We start from the raw sequence: 17,260 nt of genomic DNA, 5'->3' as shown, positions 1-17,260 counted from the left end.
TCAAATAAAAAGTAAAAAAAAAAAAAAAAAGTTTAAAACGCCCCTTTCCCAATTTTACATATAAAATATATAAAAAATAAAAAATATATATAAATAATAAAAAAAATTGCATACAGTTGCAAGAAAAAGTATGTGAACCCTTTGGAATGATATGGATTTCTGCACAAATTGGTCATAAAATGTGATCTGATCTTTATGTAAATCACAACAATAGACAATCACAGTCTGCTTAAACTAATAACACACAAAGAATTAAATGTTACCATGTTTTTATTGAACACACCATGTAAGCATTCACAGTGCAGGTGGAAAAAGTATGTGAACTCCTAGACTAATGACATCTCCAAGAGCTAATTGGAGTGAGGTGTCAGCCAACTGGAGTCCAATCAATGAGATGAGATTGGAGGTGTTAGTTACAGCTGCCATGCCCTATAAAAAAAACACACACCAGTTCTGGGTTTGCTTTTCACAAGAAGCATTGCCTGTTGTGAATGATGCCTCGCACAAAAGAGCTCTCAGAAGACCTACGATTAAGAATTGTTGACTTGCATAAAGATGGAAAGGGTTATAAAAGTATCTCCAAAAGCCTTGCCGTTCATCAGTCCATGGTAAGACAAATTGTCTATAAATGGAGAAAGTTCAGCACTGCTGCTACTCTCCTTAGGAGTGGCCGTCCTGTAAAGATGACTGCAAGAGCACAGCGCAGACTGCTCATTGAGGTGAAGAAGAATCCTAGAGTGTCAGCTAAAGACTTACAAAAGTCTCTGGCATATGCTAACATCCCTGTTAGCGAATCTACGATACGTAAAACACTAAACAAGAATGGATTTCATGGGAGGATACCACAGAGGAAGCCACTGCTGTCCAAAAAAACCCCATTGCTGCACGTTTACAGTTTGCACAAGAGCACCTGGATGTTCCACAGAAGTACTGGCAAAATATTCTGTGGACAGATGAAACCAAAGTTTTGTTTTTTGGAAGAAACACACAATACTATGTGTGGAGAAAAAGAGGCACAGCACACCAACATCAAAACCTCATCCCAGCTGTGATGTATGGTGGTGGGGGCATCATGGTTTGGGGCTGCTTTGCTGCGTCAGGGCCTGGACGGATTGCTATCATCAAAGGAAAAATGAATTCCCACGTTTATCAAGACATTATGCAGGAGAACTTAAGGCCATCTGTCCACCAGCTGAAGCTCAACAGAAGATGGGTGTTGCAACAGGACAACGACCCAAAGCATAGAAGTAAATCAACAACAGAATGGCTTAAACAGAAGAAAATACCCCTTCTGGAGTGGCCCAGTCAGAGTCCCGACCTCAACCTGATTGAGATGCTGTGGCATGACCTCAAAAAAGCGATTCACACCAGACATCCCAAGAATATTGCTGAACTGAAACAGTTCTGTAAAGAGGAATGGTCAAGAATTACTCCTGACCGTTGTGCACGTCTGATCTGCAACTACAGGAAACGTTTTGTTGAAGTTATTGCTGCCAAAGGAGGTTCAACCAGTTATTAAATCCAAGGGTTCACATACTTTTTCCACCTGCACTGTGAATGTTTACATGGTGTGTTCAATAAAAACATGGTCACATTTAATTCTTTGTGTGTTATTAGTTTAAGCAGACTGTGATTGTCTATTGTTGTGACTTACATGAAGATCAGATCACATTTCATGACCAATTTGTGCAGAAATCCATATAATTCCAAAGGGTTCACATACTTTTTCTTGCAACTGTATTAGGTATCGACACATGTCTGAACTATTAAAGTATAAAAAAAATATCTCCTATGTGGTGAACGCTGTAACAGAAAATAAATAAATAAATATACAATTTACAATTTTTTTGTCACCTTGTACCCCCAATAAATAGGATAGGACTGTTTAATTATGGGCTGGAGATTCCATAAAATGCAGAATGCATGCGGATTTTTTGTGTTTTTTTTTGTTGCGTAGTATCAAATGGTATCGAGTATTGCAATACTTTTTTATGGTATCGAAATAGAATCAAAATTTTGGTGTGAAGTTTGGTTGTGGACAACCTCACTAATCTATCTGCTAATCCACAAGTTATTGTCAGCTATGGCAAAAGGCCCTTTTACATGGGCTGATGACTGGCTGAATTCTGCCATAGTGTTATAGATTTCTTTTTTACGGCGTTCCCTATGTGGTAAAACTGACGCTAAAGAGATTCTCCAGGAATGTTTTAAAATGGCTGTCAGCAACCTTTCCTAGAATGTGAGCAGGACCCCTTTAACTTCATTCTTTGGGTCAGTATGATTACAGTGATACCATTTTTATCGTTTTTCTTGTGTTTTAATATTTTAAAAACATATTTTTTTCTTTGCATCACAGTATTAGGAACTCTATAACTTGTTTATATTTATGTCTGCAGGGCTGTGTGAGCGCTTATTTTTGTGGGGCGATCTGTGATACCATGTTGGAGTGTGTATGACTTTTTATAAAAAAAAATTGGGAGATCAAGTGACCAAAAAATGGCAAATCATCCATTTTGAATTTTTCCATTGCACCATTATTCATATGGGATGAATACATTTATATTTTAATAGTGTGGGCGTTTTGGGGCATGACAATGCTAAATTATCTTTATTTTTAAAATGAGTCAAGGGGAGTGATTTTAATTATATATATATACAGTACAGACCAAAAGTTTGGACACACCTTCTCATTCAAAGAGTTTTTTTTTATTTTCATGACTATGAAGGCATCAAAACTATGAATTAACACATGTGGAATTATATACATAACAAACAAGTGTGAAACAACTGAAAATATGTCATATTCTAGGTTCTTCAAAGTAGCCACCTTTTGCTTTGATTACTGCTTTGCACACTTTTGGCATTCTCTTGATGAGCTTCAAGAGGTAGTCCCCTGAAATGGTCTTCCAACAGTCTTGAAGGAGTTCCCAGAGATGCTTAGCACTTGTTGGCCCTTTTGCCTTCACTCTGCGGTCCAGCTCACCCCAAACCATCTTGATTGGGTTCAGGTCCGGTGACTGTGGAGGCCAGGTCATCTGGCGCAGCACCCCATCACTCTCCTTCATGGTCAAATAGCCCTTACTTTCAAAGTTTTCCCAATTTTTTGGCTGACTGACTGACCTTCATTTCTTAAAGTAATGATGGCCACTCGTTTTTCTTTACTTAGCTGCTTTTTTCTTGCCATAATACAAATTCTAACCGTCTATTCAGTAGGACTATCAGCTTTGTATCCACCTGACTTCTCCTCAATGCAACTGATGGTCCCAACCCCATTTATAAGGCAAGAAATCCCACTTACTAAACCTGACATGGCACACCTGTGAAGTGAAATCCATTTCAGGGGACTACCTCTTGAAGCTCATCAAGAGAATGCCAAGAGTGTGCAAAGCAGTAATCAAAGCAAAAGGTGGCTACTTTGAAGAACCTAGAATATGACATATTTTCAATTGTTTCACACTTGTTTGTTATGTATATAATTCCACATGTGTTAATTCATAGTTTTGATGCCTTCAGTGTGAATCTACAATTTTCATAGTCATGAAAATAAAGAAAACTCTTTGAATGAGAAGGTGTGTCCAAACTTTTGGTCTGTACTGTATATATATATATATATATATATATATATATATACACACACTGTATATACACACATTTAAAAATAAAATTGAACTTTTCTTTCACGCTTTTTACTTATTTTTTTTTCTTATTTTAAGTCTCCCTATGGGACTTTAACATGTGGTTGTCTGATCGCTTCTCCTATAGACTGCAACTGAATGGCTCCCTCAATCTCAATGCAGCACAGTATTCCTGTGAAAAGACCTCTCAGATGCCGTCATTGTAATTGACTATGGTATCTGAGGGGTTAACTGTTAACTGGGTTAATGAACTCTGTTTTTGGGTGTCTGCTGTGTAAAACCCTGTTTGCCCCGTACATGCACAAGTCATGAAAGGGTTAGTTAGATAACCTCTGTAAGTAATGAAACTCAACTAAAGCAAATGTCTCATCAAATAATGGACTATTATTTAAATTGTTTAAATTAAGTTATGTTAAACATATTTTTTAGAATTTTGGGGCAATACATGTTTATGTCACTATGTTAAAAAAATACTAAAATTCTGAAGTTTTTGCACTGACTACTGAGCCTAAAATTATGCTAATACTTCCTGTTCTGTAGAGATCCCTTTTCAGCAGTCATCAGCAGTCATCTCCTTATCATAGGCAGGATTACTATGATAGATAACATGTGTATATAGATAACAGGATACACCATTGACAATATGTGCTGGTCAAGATACCCCCATATATATTGACCTTTGCAAAGATCAGGGAGCTTGTCTAAAAAAATCTTCTATAGATGTTAATGAATAGGGTTGAGGGAATCAAAGTATCAATAGGGTTGAGGGAATCAAAGAATTTCAGGGAAATTTTAATTTGTTTTCTACAGACATAGAAAATGGTAAATGAGACAGGCCTACCAGACTGTCTCCTTCACCTCCCGCACCACGCCCACTTTTTTAGACCTGCCGTGAAAGGGGAAAGTTGCCAAATATGGTCGTCTTTCAGTTTCATAAATGGCCTTCTTTGTTTTATCGATTTAGTCTGATTTTCCTACTTTGCATTCATTGCCCATGTCCATGAATGAAGAATTTTCTCTAGTAAGTAGTACGACATGATTAGCGGTACTGTTTTTAGTGTCAGATTTCTCTTTTCAATTGGTAGGAGCTAGGCATCATTCTGTGAATCTCTAAGAATAATAGTAAAATATTTTTAGTGCCCAATAAATAAACTGTCTGCAAAACTCCAAATGGTGTGAGACTTTTTTTTCTGCATGTAAAGGTAGTCCTTGTTTACCATAGTCAATCACCTTTATGAGTATTACTGATATTAAAAAAATATGTATCATAGAACAAAGAAAAAGTTCATTTAATTTTAGTAATAGTTGTACTGATTATTATGTGCTTCCTGTGTTGAGCCCCTGCGGCAGAGATTGATTGGGGAAGATGTGTTCTTAGAATACATAACATGTTTACTTTGAGGAACAACATGGATTTCAGAGCTGGATACTATTCACATTCTCTGTCTATATTACCTGTCAATTATGTTACATTTGATGGCCGTGAGATGCATTTTCCAGAAAGCTTAGATGTATTTCCTGCCTGAGGCTTACATTAAATTCTGTTGTGGTCTGTGTTATTTCCTTTTTATGCTCTTCACCACTGAGAAATGGTTGCTGTTGGATTAAAATTTCTTGCTTGTCAGTAAAGTTGCCTGCTCTTATATTGTATTCTGTTAGCTACCACACAGGTTGGATGGATCATGGGTTGAATAAACTGAAGTGTCACCAAGCACCAGGCACAGTCCTACCCTCACAATTCCTTTTATGATGATCTACAGGTAGCAATAAGTTATAGCTGTAACTGTACACTGCCGCATACAACTCCAACTCACCAAAGCCATGCCAGTCACGAAACCTAGAAGTTGAGGGTTCCATAGATCAGACCGCTATCAAATCTACATCTATCTGTCTAGATCTATCTCTCTATTTGTAGGAAAACCCTGTCAGGAATATACCTACTCACTATCCTGGAATAGCTTCCTATCCACCCACCAGCCATTGTTTTAGTCTGGGTGATTGTACTGGGGGAGACCAGGAGTGATTAATACCCAAAAGGCTATCATACTGATGAGCCAAGAGTCCAATCAGAAGGCTGGGCAGGCTGTGATTCTGAATCTCTGCCTGTGATTATGTGTCCTGGTTCTTTACTGTGTGATATCCTTATCCTGGTGAACTGACTACTGGCTTGTTTAAGGATTAACCCTGTATCTGCGGTTCCTGCTTATATTGATTCTCCTGGTAAACTGATCTTGGCTCTTCTAGATTAACAGCTCATTTTTTGCTGTGTCAGTCTCTCCTGGTTTTGACCCTGCGTGTCAACTTCCCATTGTACTTACTGGTCATTCTGGTTGGTCTGTCACTAATATGCCCGCACCAGTTTTCTGTTACAGTACCTACACTGCAGATGTAACTTTGTTCCCTAACAGCAGTCCATCAAGCCTTGTAGTGGGCTCTGGTGATGAATAGAGGGGTAGTCTTAGCTTCCTACCAAAGGCTGATAGCAGTTTTAGGGTTCACTTGTTGTGGTCTAGATGATGACCTTACTATTTCCTAACAACCCCTTTATCACTTTAATTGTGATACATCAATCCATCCCTACTTACAATATTTTTTCCATGCCATTAATGTAACTGTTGGGCACCCTGATAGATTAAAGGATTGTAAGATGTCATGGAACAGTGTTTCACTATACAGACAGGTACTAATGTTGGTACGATTGTGTTAAATAATAGTCTGAGGTCAATAAAAAGCAAGGGCACTATTAGAATAATAATAAAAACCCTTAAAGTTTAACTTTCTGGTAAAATGTTCCTTATGCCCTAATAATACTTTTTGTAATGTACTTTATTAATGCACTTTGAATTTTTAAAATTCGATTTGTTCGATTCGCCAAATTGAAATTTTTTTGGGGTTTGATCCGAATTTATTTGCGGCGAATCGCATTAATAACCGAGAGCCTTTATAGTAGTGTAGAACACTGTGCCTTGCAGTAACACTCATAGGGAGTCTGCTGTGGTAGCGAAACAATACTGTGAGTCAGTATGACATGCAGATGACAGGCATCGCTCTTAGAGTCACTGCACACTTCACTTAGTTACGGGGCCAAAACTAACCAAATAACTCAAGTATGAACTCAGCCTTACAGGTGAATGTTAGTGTCAAGAATAAGCGCGCTCCTTTTACACCGTCAGCAGCTGATTCCACATAGATGTCTACAGAACCTGTTCTATTAAACGCTTATAAAAGTAGAGCCCCCCGACAGAGTGGAGAGGGTGTCAGCAGTAAGTTTGTGTTGATGTCACTGATTATTTTGCCCTTCCTCTGATCCATCAGGACAATAACCCCCAAAAAACGTATCCTGTCTGTGGAGCATCCTCCTTCACTCAGTCAGCATTTGGTCAGTAATCCATTAGTATTGCTAAAGCCAAAAAAAACAGGAGTGGATCCAAAACAGAGAAGACATGTGAATGGAATATTTGCATGTCTTCTGTGTTTTTTACCCACTCCTGCGTTTGGCTACCAAATCATAAGCCAATTCTGATGCAAAATAGGGACCATGTCACGCAGGCCTTACAGCTGTTACATAGACAGGATCCGTTGTGCATCTAATTTTTCCGTCCTTCTGGCAGATCAGAAGAAGGGTCAAATAAATGATAATGTCAGCTAGGCCGAAAGGCAAAATAGTGGCCCAGTCATGAAGTACACAGAGTGGCCCTATGACATAGTGGTGAGGTGGAAGCAGCATGAGGAGACCACAGAGTGGCCCAATGACAGAGTCTGGAGGTGGCAGCAGCATCAAGAGGAGGCCACAGAGTGGCACAATGACAGTATGGAGGTGACAGCAGCAGCATCAGGAGGCCAAAGAGTGGCACAATGACAGAGTGTGGAGGCGGCAGCAGCAGCATCAGGAGGAGGCCATAGGGTGGCACAATAACAGTGTGGAAGTGGCGGCAGCAGCATCAAAAGGAGGCCACAGGGTGGCACAATAACAGTGTGGAGGTGGAATCAGCATCAGGAGACCACAGAGTGGCAAGGTGACATAGTTTGGAGATGGCAGTAGCATCAGGAGACCACAGAGTGGCAAGATGACATAGTGTGGAGGTGGCAGCAGCATAAGGAGGCCACAGAGTGGCAAGGTGACATAGTGTGGAGGTGGCAGCAGCATCAGGAGACCACAGAGTGACCCGGTGGGGAGGTGGGTGACAATATCAGTACCAGCTGAAGATGGTGGGTGAAAGAAGGAGTACTTGGCATCAGATGTGTGGCATCAGGCGGGTGGCAGCATCAGAATATTAGTTGAGGCAAGTAGCCAGCAGAAACCAGTCTCTTTTGTCAAAGTGTTGGTACGGCACCATGGATGATCTAGTCTTATGCATCAGGCATTGGTGGGTGGAAATCCTAGCTGATCCACGCCTGATGTATCTTGACAAAAGGTCAGTCTCTCCACATTTTGGGTGGACAGGCGAGTACTTCTTGGGGTAACTATGGCCCCCCGCTGCACTAAACATTCGCTCTGATGCCACACTAATGGCAGGGCAGGACAAATTTTCCAGGGCAAACTCTGCCAGTTGCAGCCACAAATCCAATTTGGCTGCTCAGTAGTCCAGTGGATATTTATTGTGCGGTGGCAGGGTGCTGCCCAAGTATGCCACCACCTGCTGGTATAGGTCTAGCTGCTGCTGCTACTGCTGGTGAGTAGTTTCTTCACTAGGTGAAGAAAGCTGCTGATATCATCACTGACTCTAGACTCAAGTTGCTGCTGAAGAGGCTTGAACTGCGAGAGATGGACGATAGCGCTGATAGGCAGCGGCCAACTGAATACATAGGATGTCTCTATAGTAGTTCAGTTTGTTCTCCCTCTCAGTGGGTGTAAAAAAGCCCCCTATATTGGACCGGTAGCGAGGGTCCTACAAGGTGGAGAGCCAGTAGTCATCCCTCTGCCGAATGGTGACAATTTGGCTGTCACTACGCAAGCAAATGAGCATGCTTCAGGCCATTTGTGCAAGTGACTCGGAGGAACTCCCTGCCTCCATCTCCACTGCATACTGCCACGGTGTGTCTGGATCCTCTGCCTCATCGTTCTCATAGCCCTGTAGCTCCTCTGGCTGCTCCTGCTCCTCCTCTCCTGTCACCTGTGTATAAAAATGACCCATTTCGCTACACATTGCTTGTGTTCCAATGTCCTCCTCCAATTCAGGGCCACAGGGCTCATGTGGCCATGAGATCTAGGCGCCACGTCTCCAGTCCCCTGACCAGCCATATTTACCAGCATCTGTTCCAGGACATGAAGCAGTGGAATGACGTTGTTCACCCCGTTGTCCTGGCGACTGACAAATAACGTGGCCTCCTCAAAGGTCCTGATCAAACGGCAGTTGTCACTTATGAGCTGCCACTGGCTGACATCAAAGTTACACAGGGGAGTACTCCTGTCTGCTTGGATCATCAACAAATAGTTTATGGCCCTTCTCTGTTCATACAGTCGGTCTAACATATGGAGGGTGGGATTCCAACAGGTGGAAACATCGCATATCAGCCTATGTTGGGGGGTGCCATTCTGCCGCTGCAGGTCAAAGAGGGTGTGCTTTGTGGTGTACGAGTGGCTGAAGTGCATGCAAAGTTTCCTGGCCATTTTTAGGATGTCTTGCAGATTGAACATGTGTGCCATACAGGGCACATGGCTCAGCCCTCCTTGATGCAGCGCCGACACCATGTTCTTCCCGTTGTCTGTCACCATGGTTCCGATTTTGAGTTGTCGCTGTGAAAGCCAGGATTTGATGTCTTGATAAAGGACACAAAGCAGTTTCTCCCCTGTGTGACTCAGTTCGCCCAGGCAAACGAGGTGCAGAACAGCGTGACACTGCCATGCCCTGCACATGTGGTATGCTGGAGGGGCACTGTGAATTGTCCCTGCAGTGGAGGCTGAGGACACGGTGGAGGATAAGGAGGCAGAGGCGGACATTGTCGCAGAACCAACAGCGTGAGAACATGGAGGCGGAAGTGGCGCCACCTGGCCAAGTTGCTGGTGTGGCTGTGCAGGAACCACATTCAGCTAGGGGGCCGTAAAAAGCATGTATTGTCCCTGACCATAGTTACAGCTCCACATGTCGGTGCTGCCGTGCACTTTGTCAGACACTTACAGGCTCAAGGACTGGCCCACCTTCTGTTCTACATTCGTGTGCAGGGCTGGTACTGCCTTTTTGGCAAAGAAATGACTGCTTGGGACTCTCCACTTTGGCTCGGCACAAGCTATCAGTTCTCTGAAAGGTGCAGAGTCCACCACTTGGAAAGGGAGGGACTGCAGCACCAGCAACTTGGCCAGGAGAACATTCAGCTTCTGCGCCGTTGGATGAGTGCACGCATACTGTTGTCTCTTGGCAATCGCTTCGGTGATCGATTGCTGACGGAATAACTGACGAGGAATAGGAGGAGGAGGAGGAGCAGGAGCATCAGGACCAGCTGATGATGGGAACGACAGACATCTCCCTTCGGCTGAGATAGTGAAGCCTTGACTGCCTGAAATCGGGTGTGTGCCACTGGGTGATGCAGTGGTTGCAGCTGCAGACTGGACCACCACATTGGAGCCATTGCTCTCCCAGGCCACTTTATGATGACGCTGCATATGTTGACACAGGGCCGTGGTGACAACATTGGCACCCTTGCCACGCTTCACCTTCTGCCCACAGATTCTACAAATGGCCATGTTAACCTCCTCCGAAGGCTTAAAAAAAAAAATGCTACACCGCCAAGTAGGTGATTTTACCCCCAACACTCAACACTGACTGACCTGTTTCCGACGCTGCTTTCATGAACCCCTGCACTACTACTTTCTGGGCAGGTAGGCTCATGCAAAGTGGGTGACTTACCCCAGGCACGTTTGCCTACCGACCTCCCATTGCTGCCAACCTGCTGACTCCTGGCCACGCTGCTGACTCCTGTTCCATCGCTGCCTCACGGGCAAGCTGTCACACTCTTCTTTCAATGATGACAAAACCCCTAATTCACCCGGCTCCCAAGTGTGATCAGCTACATCACCATCATCATCTAGTACTGTTTGCATGTCACTGATGTCCTCCTCTTTTGTTCAGGAGCCTGACCACTCGCAACACCAGCTCCCACGCCACTCTCCTCATCACTACTTGCCAACCTACCGGAGGAAGCGGCGGATGTCTCCCATGTCTTCCATATCTTGGCTGGCCAGTAGCTGCTGACTGTCCTCTAGTAGCTCGTCCTCGTTGTATAGTGTAGCTGAGCCCACAGCATATAATACTTGTCTGGCTGAGGGAACAGAAAAGGACAGAGGAAGGTTGAGGACAGGTAAGGGCACAGGGCCTGCTCCCAGGCCATACCAACTAAGGGTTGTCTCTGATGAACCCACAGACTCTTGGCTGAGGGTGTCTGATGTCACTTGGGACGAAGTGGATGACCGAGACAACCATTCAAGAACCGCTAGGTTGCTGGTCAAGACACGACCGCTAGATGACACTGGGAGCTCGGGCCTCTCGCAGCGACTCTTGCTGCCACGTCCCCTTACTGTGCTGCAACCTGTGCCTGCAACAGAAACATTTAGGCCTCTTCCACTCCCCTGTGCAGGGCCTGGCATTTCTCTGTCTGACATACTGGTAGATAAAATAAATAAATAAAAAAGAAATTAAAACACCCCAAAAACATTTTACATTTTCTCACTTCACCACACAATGACTAATAAGCCTTTTTTCCCCCACTAATACACACCAAAAAAGGCTTTAGAATATATATATAACTGCACCACTGAACGGCAAATAGGCCCTTACTTTTTTCCACTTATACACTCCAGAAAAGGCTTTAGAACATACAGTATAACTGCACTTCTGAACGGTAAATAATATATTTATTTTTGCCACTAATACACACCAAAAAGGGCTTTTGAACATATAACTGCACTGCTGAACGGCAAATAGGCCTTTTTTTTTTTCACCTATACAATCCACAAAAGGCTTTGGAACATATAAATGCACCGCTGAACGGCAAAAATTTGTGTTTATTGACCATGCTCGGCCGAACAGCAGTTCGACTTTAGCATTGGTATGCTCTAGCGCGATTTGAACTCCCAAACCCCTTGTACATTAGAGGCAAGGACTTTATCCACTCAGCTATAAAGCTGAATGCTAAACTGTGGCAGAAAAACCTTATAGTAGTTTCTGATGTAGTGAGTATTCCTATTCAGCAGAAGACTTATTTTATATTTCTGTGCAGGTTACCATGTAGTTCTATAGTGTAGTGGTTGACGTCCTTGCATCTAATGTACAAAGTTGGGAGTTTGAATCCCAGCAGAAACATATATATATAAAAGTTTTTAGCTATTATATATTAAAAATATATAATATAAGTAAATATATATATTTTTTTTTTATTTATATATATATTTATATATATATATATATATATATATATATATATTTAATTGTAATTGCACATTTATTTTGTGCCATGCATTTTTTTACAATTACAAAAAAAATATATAAATTATATATTAAAATATAAAATATAATCTCAATTTCTGAAATGTTTCTGCCAGGATTCAAACTTTTAACCTTGTTCATTAGAGGCAAGCATGTTAACCACTACACTATAAAGCTACATGTTAACCAACACAGAAATATAAAATAAGTCTTCTACTGAATAGGAGTACTCACTACATCAGAAACTACTATGAGGTTTTTCTGACACTGTCTAGCATTCAGCTTTATAGCCGAGTGGATAAGGTCCTTGCCTTGCAAGTGCTATTTGATACAGCCATTAACAGGGTTTATTACAAGGAAATATTTATATGTCTTATTTGCCATTGTGTGGTGCAGTTATATGTTCTAAAGTATTTTTTGGCTTGTATTAGTGGGAAAAAAGGGCTTATTAGTCATTGTGTGGTGAAGTGTGAAAATTACAGCCCTTTTTGACGTGTATTAGTAGCAAAAAATATATATATTTGCCGTTCAGTGGTGCAGTTATATGTTGTAAAGCCCTTTTTAGAGTGTATTAGTGGCAAAAAAAAAATATATATTTGTAGTGTTGATCCAGCACCAAAGTGCTCGTGTGCTGGAGTAGAACACTTTGCGATGCTCGGGTGTTCCACCAAGCACCCAATCACAATGGAAGAACCCAGGCCCCCCTGCTCTGAAGAGGGGAAGGTGTCGGGACTATAGTTCGGCTTATAAGTGCCTGCTCTGACTCCATATACAGTACAGACCAAAAGTTTGGACACACCTTCTCATTCAAAGAGTTTTCTTTATTTTCATGACTATGAAGGCATCAAAACTATGAATTAACACATGTGGAATTATATACATAACAAACAAGTATGAAACAACTGAAAATATGTCATATTCTAGGTTCTTCAAAGTAGCCACCTTTTGCTTTGATTACTGCTTTGCACACTCTTGGCATTCTCTTGATGAGCTTCAAGAGGTAGTCCCCTGAAATGGTCTTCCAACAGTCTTGAAGGAGTTCCCAGAGATGCTTAGCGCTTGTTGGCCCTTTTGCCTTCACTCTGCGGTCCAGCTCACCCCAAACCATCTTGATTGGGTTCAGGTCCGGTGACTGTGGAGGCCAGGTCATCTGGCGCAGCACCCCATCACTCTCCTTCATGGTCAAATAGCCCTTACTTTCAAAGTTTTCCCAATTTTTCAGCTGACTGACTGACTGACCTTCATTTCTTAAAGTAATGATGGCCACTCGTTTTTATTTACTTAGCTGCTTTTTTCTTGCCATGATACAAATTCTAACAGTCTATTCAGTAGGACTATCAGCTGTGTATCCACCTGACTTCTCCTCAACGCAACTGATGGTCCCAACCCCATTTATAAGGCAAGAAATCCCACTTATTAAACCTGACATGGCACACCTGTGAAGTGAAAACAATTTCAGGGGACTACCTCTTGAAGCTCATCAAGAGAATGCCAAGAGTGTGCAAAGCAGTAATCAAAGCAAAAGGTGGCTACTTTGAAGAACCTAGAATATGACATTTTCAGTTTTTTCACACTTGTTTATTATGTATATAATTATATAATTCCACATGTGTTAATTCATAGTTTTGATGCCTTCAGTGTGAATCTACAATTTCCATAGTCATGAAAATAAAGAAAACTCTTTGAATGAGAAGGTGTGTCCAAACTTTTGGTCTGTACTGTATAGCTATATCCATATATGGAGTCAGTGCTTTGGGACTCCCCAGTGTATTTAAATCGAATTTCTGAAAAGTTTCTGCCAGGATTTCAACTCCCAACATTGTACATTAGAGGCAAGGACCTTATCCACTCAGCTATTTAGCTCAATGTTAAACTGTATCAGAAAAACCTCATAGTAGTTTCTGATGTAGTGAGTATTCCTATTCAGCAGAAGACTTATTTGATGTTTCTGTTAGGGTTAACATGTGGCTCTATAGTGTAGTGGTTAACATCCTTGCCTCTAATGTTCAAGGTTGGGAGTTTGGATCTTGGCAGAAATAAAGATTCAATCTACATACTTTATATTTTTTTTTGTATTATAAATGTGTAATTACAAAAATATATATATATATATATATATATATATATATATATAAATAATCATATGTTTTTGGCCATAATATATTTACATATATTATAATATATATTCTAAATGTATAATAATATATGTAAATATATTATGGCTAAAAACTATACATATAAATATGTTTCTGCCAGGACTTGAACTCTCAACCTTGTACATTAGAGGCAAGGATGTTAACCACTACACTATAGAGCTACTTGTTAACCTGCACAGAAATATAAAATAAGTCTTCTAGGAATACTCACTACATCAGAAACTACTATGAGGTTTTTCTGACACAGTTTAACATTCAGCTATATAGCTGAGTAGATAAGGTCCTTACCTCTAATGTACGACATTGGGAGTTCAAAGTAAGGCATATTCTTTTTTAGAAATTAGATTTAAATACACTGGAGTGTTCCCAAGCACTGACTCCATATATGGATATACCGTAGCTATATATGGATTCAGAGCAGGCACTCGTAAGCCGAACTAGAGCCCCAACACCCTCCCCTCTTCAGAGCAGGGGGTGCCTGGGTTCTTCTATTGACTTCCATTGTGCTTGGGTGCTCGGTAGAACACCCAGGCATCGCAAAGTGTTCTACTCGAGCACACAAGCACTTTGGTGCTCGATCAACACTGCAAACAATTTTATTTATTTTTTTGCCGCTAATACACTTTAAAAAGGACTGTAATTTTCGCACTTCACCACAAATTGACTAATAAGCCCTTTTTTTCCTACTAATACATGCCAAAAAATATTTTAGAACATATAGCTACATGCAAAAAAGACGGAGAAAATGAAATATTTCCTTGTAATAAACTCTGTTAATGCCTGTATCAAACAGCACTTGCACCCCAATAACAAGAACGGTTTGCTGGAATTACAGAGCTGTATAATGGTAATTTGGATCCGCAGTCACTGCAGCAAGGTGTAATAGGATTGTTTCTATTACCTAGGCTATAACCTCCCCTACTGAACCCTGTTCTGCTTCAATACTGTGGAATGATTCCTCCCTATCCTTTCCCTGAACTTCTATACAGCAAAATAAAAGTTTTGAAGTCTTTTCTAACACTGTCCCTAGCCCCTGCTGACGTCTCTCCCTGCACTAAGTACACTGGAAAATGGCAGAATCCAAGATGGCTGAGGCTATTTATAGGGCTGTGACATCACAGGACTGGCTGGCTGCTGATATGCTGCATGCATGGCATTGTGGTGATCCCTCGTTCCCAGAGTTCTTTGCTCCATATCAAAATACGTGCAGAAGCCATTTTAGGAAAAAAATGTGATTCGTTACCACAAAGCGTGAGGAAATTCGTGTTCGGTGCAAATCGAATTTTTCCTGAAATTCAGATCAAATTCCACTTCATCGGGTTCGATTCACTTAACTCTACTGCTGACAGCTGTAGAACAGCCTTTATCTACTGACAGGTCTTTGGGCAGGTACATTGGATTCCAAATGCCCTACATCCCTGCTGGTGCTATCCAGCAATGAACAAAAGTAGCATTTGCGATATCAAAACAATGTTCTGGAATTGCTGTGCATGCCATTCCCTAATAGAATTTTAAAGCAATGCCCTAGTTGTAACTTAATTTGCTAAATGGTGTAAATACTCCTTATGCAGACTTTACAACTTGTAATGAACAGAACTTTCATGGAGCAGAGTTGTGCAGTATATCATGGACAACATGGAAGAGCTGGAGTTATACATGGGTGATAGAATAAAAGCCTTGCCTAAGCACTCTGCGTTTACAGGGAACATCAATGGCACGTTTTAGTGGCAATCTTCCATAACAGGACAGTTAGTGTTATTTAATGCTCGGCTCAATTATTACATTATTCACAAGATATCACTGTACTCTTTTCTAGATGAATGTGTAATAAGCATCTATAATAATGGCACATAATCAATGCTTTCCTGGCACTGCTGACATATAGCCCCAGTCTGAGTACATTCTTCATTCTCTAGCTGGTTTGTGTTGATTCCCTGCGGTAGAAGCCAGTTTTAGAGCAAGTAGCAATGCATCACCATTCTTATAGACCCCGATAAAGAGGCAAAATAAAACATAAACGTGTTTCATTTTTATGGGAACATTTTTTTAGGTCGAGTTTTAGTGGCACTTAGCACATACAGGAAGATATTTAGTTGTTCGCTTCATCTGCAAACCATTTATCTCTTTTATTGTCAGGATGCATATATTTTATACCATTTCAGATCCACTTGGAAATTGTTGCAGTATTTACATAGGGCGATGCAGTCTTTAGTTTGTTGTTATATGGTTCAGACTGAAGCAAAGATAGTTTATTTTCGAGTCAGAATTCTTATTGTTTGTTGCAATGTATTTCTATGCAATTCTTAGATTAAAGAGGTTGTCTTAAATATCTAGCAAAGTTGTCAGAATGGTATAAAAATATAAAAAAATCAATACCTATACCAACCAATACCATTCTGACACCAGTTAACCGCTGGTCTCTACTTCCTGGTCTGAGCTGGACACAAAGGAACTGTCAGAAGATGATCACTAGGCCAGTCACTGGATGAGGCAGGCTATTGCAGTGATTGACCAAAAATGTCAAACGTGTCACCACAAAACGCAATGCAAAGTAATCTAAAAGCACCATATTATGGAGCAGGATAAGCTGAGCAGACCTTCTGTGAAGGGCTATCGGTACAGGAAGGAGTGGTTATCAGTGATTGACAGCATTGTGTGTATAAGATTACATGGAGAGATAGCTAGGTCAGTCACTGATAACTCCTCCCTTCTGTACCGATGGCTCTTCACAGGAAGTGGAAAAGGCAAAGATATAAATGTATAAATTACAAGTTTTACTGAATCTTTTCCTATAAAACTATATATCAATCTGCTCTGCTCCTCCTGCTCTATAACATGGTGCTTTCAGATTGCATTGCATTTTGTGGTGAAAGGTCCTCTTTAAAGGCTCTTCTCAGGTGTTACATCTCAGTGCATATTACGCTCAGTTCACATCTGCATCATGGTTTCTGTTATAAGCCACAGTGCAGTTCTAGATGCCTTGTGTGAGGGACATCAACACTGCTTAATGAATCCCATTCACTTACAATGGGGTCCATCGTGTGTCACC

The 17,260-nt window shown here is 41.1% G+C and overlaps 1 protein-coding gene and 1 long non-coding RNA gene across 3 annotated transcripts in view; both read left to right on the top strand.

The window, feature by feature from the left end:
* ANTXR2 (ANTXR cell adhesion molecule 2) overlaps nt 1–17,260 on the top strand; it is a 320,264-nt gene that overhangs the window by 136,377 nt on the left and 166,627 nt on the right. The window lies entirely within an intron of this gene.
* Nucleotides 3,627–17,079, top strand: LOC120989677. Its single transcript, XR_005776296.1, has 3 exons — nt 3,627–3,638; nt 16,528–16,530; nt 16,897–17,079. It is a non-coding gene; the product is annotated as an uncharacterized LOC120989677 (long non-coding RNA).

This window comes from Bufo bufo, chromosome 2 (genome assembly GCF_905171765.1).
Source record: "Bufo bufo chromosome 2, aBufBuf1.1, whole genome shotgun sequence".
Lineage (NCBI taxonomy): Eukaryota > Metazoa > Chordata > Amphibia > Anura > Bufonidae > Bufo > Bufo bufo.
Note: the sequence above shows the minus strand (reverse complement) of the source record. Positions and strands in the feature narration are given on the sequence as shown.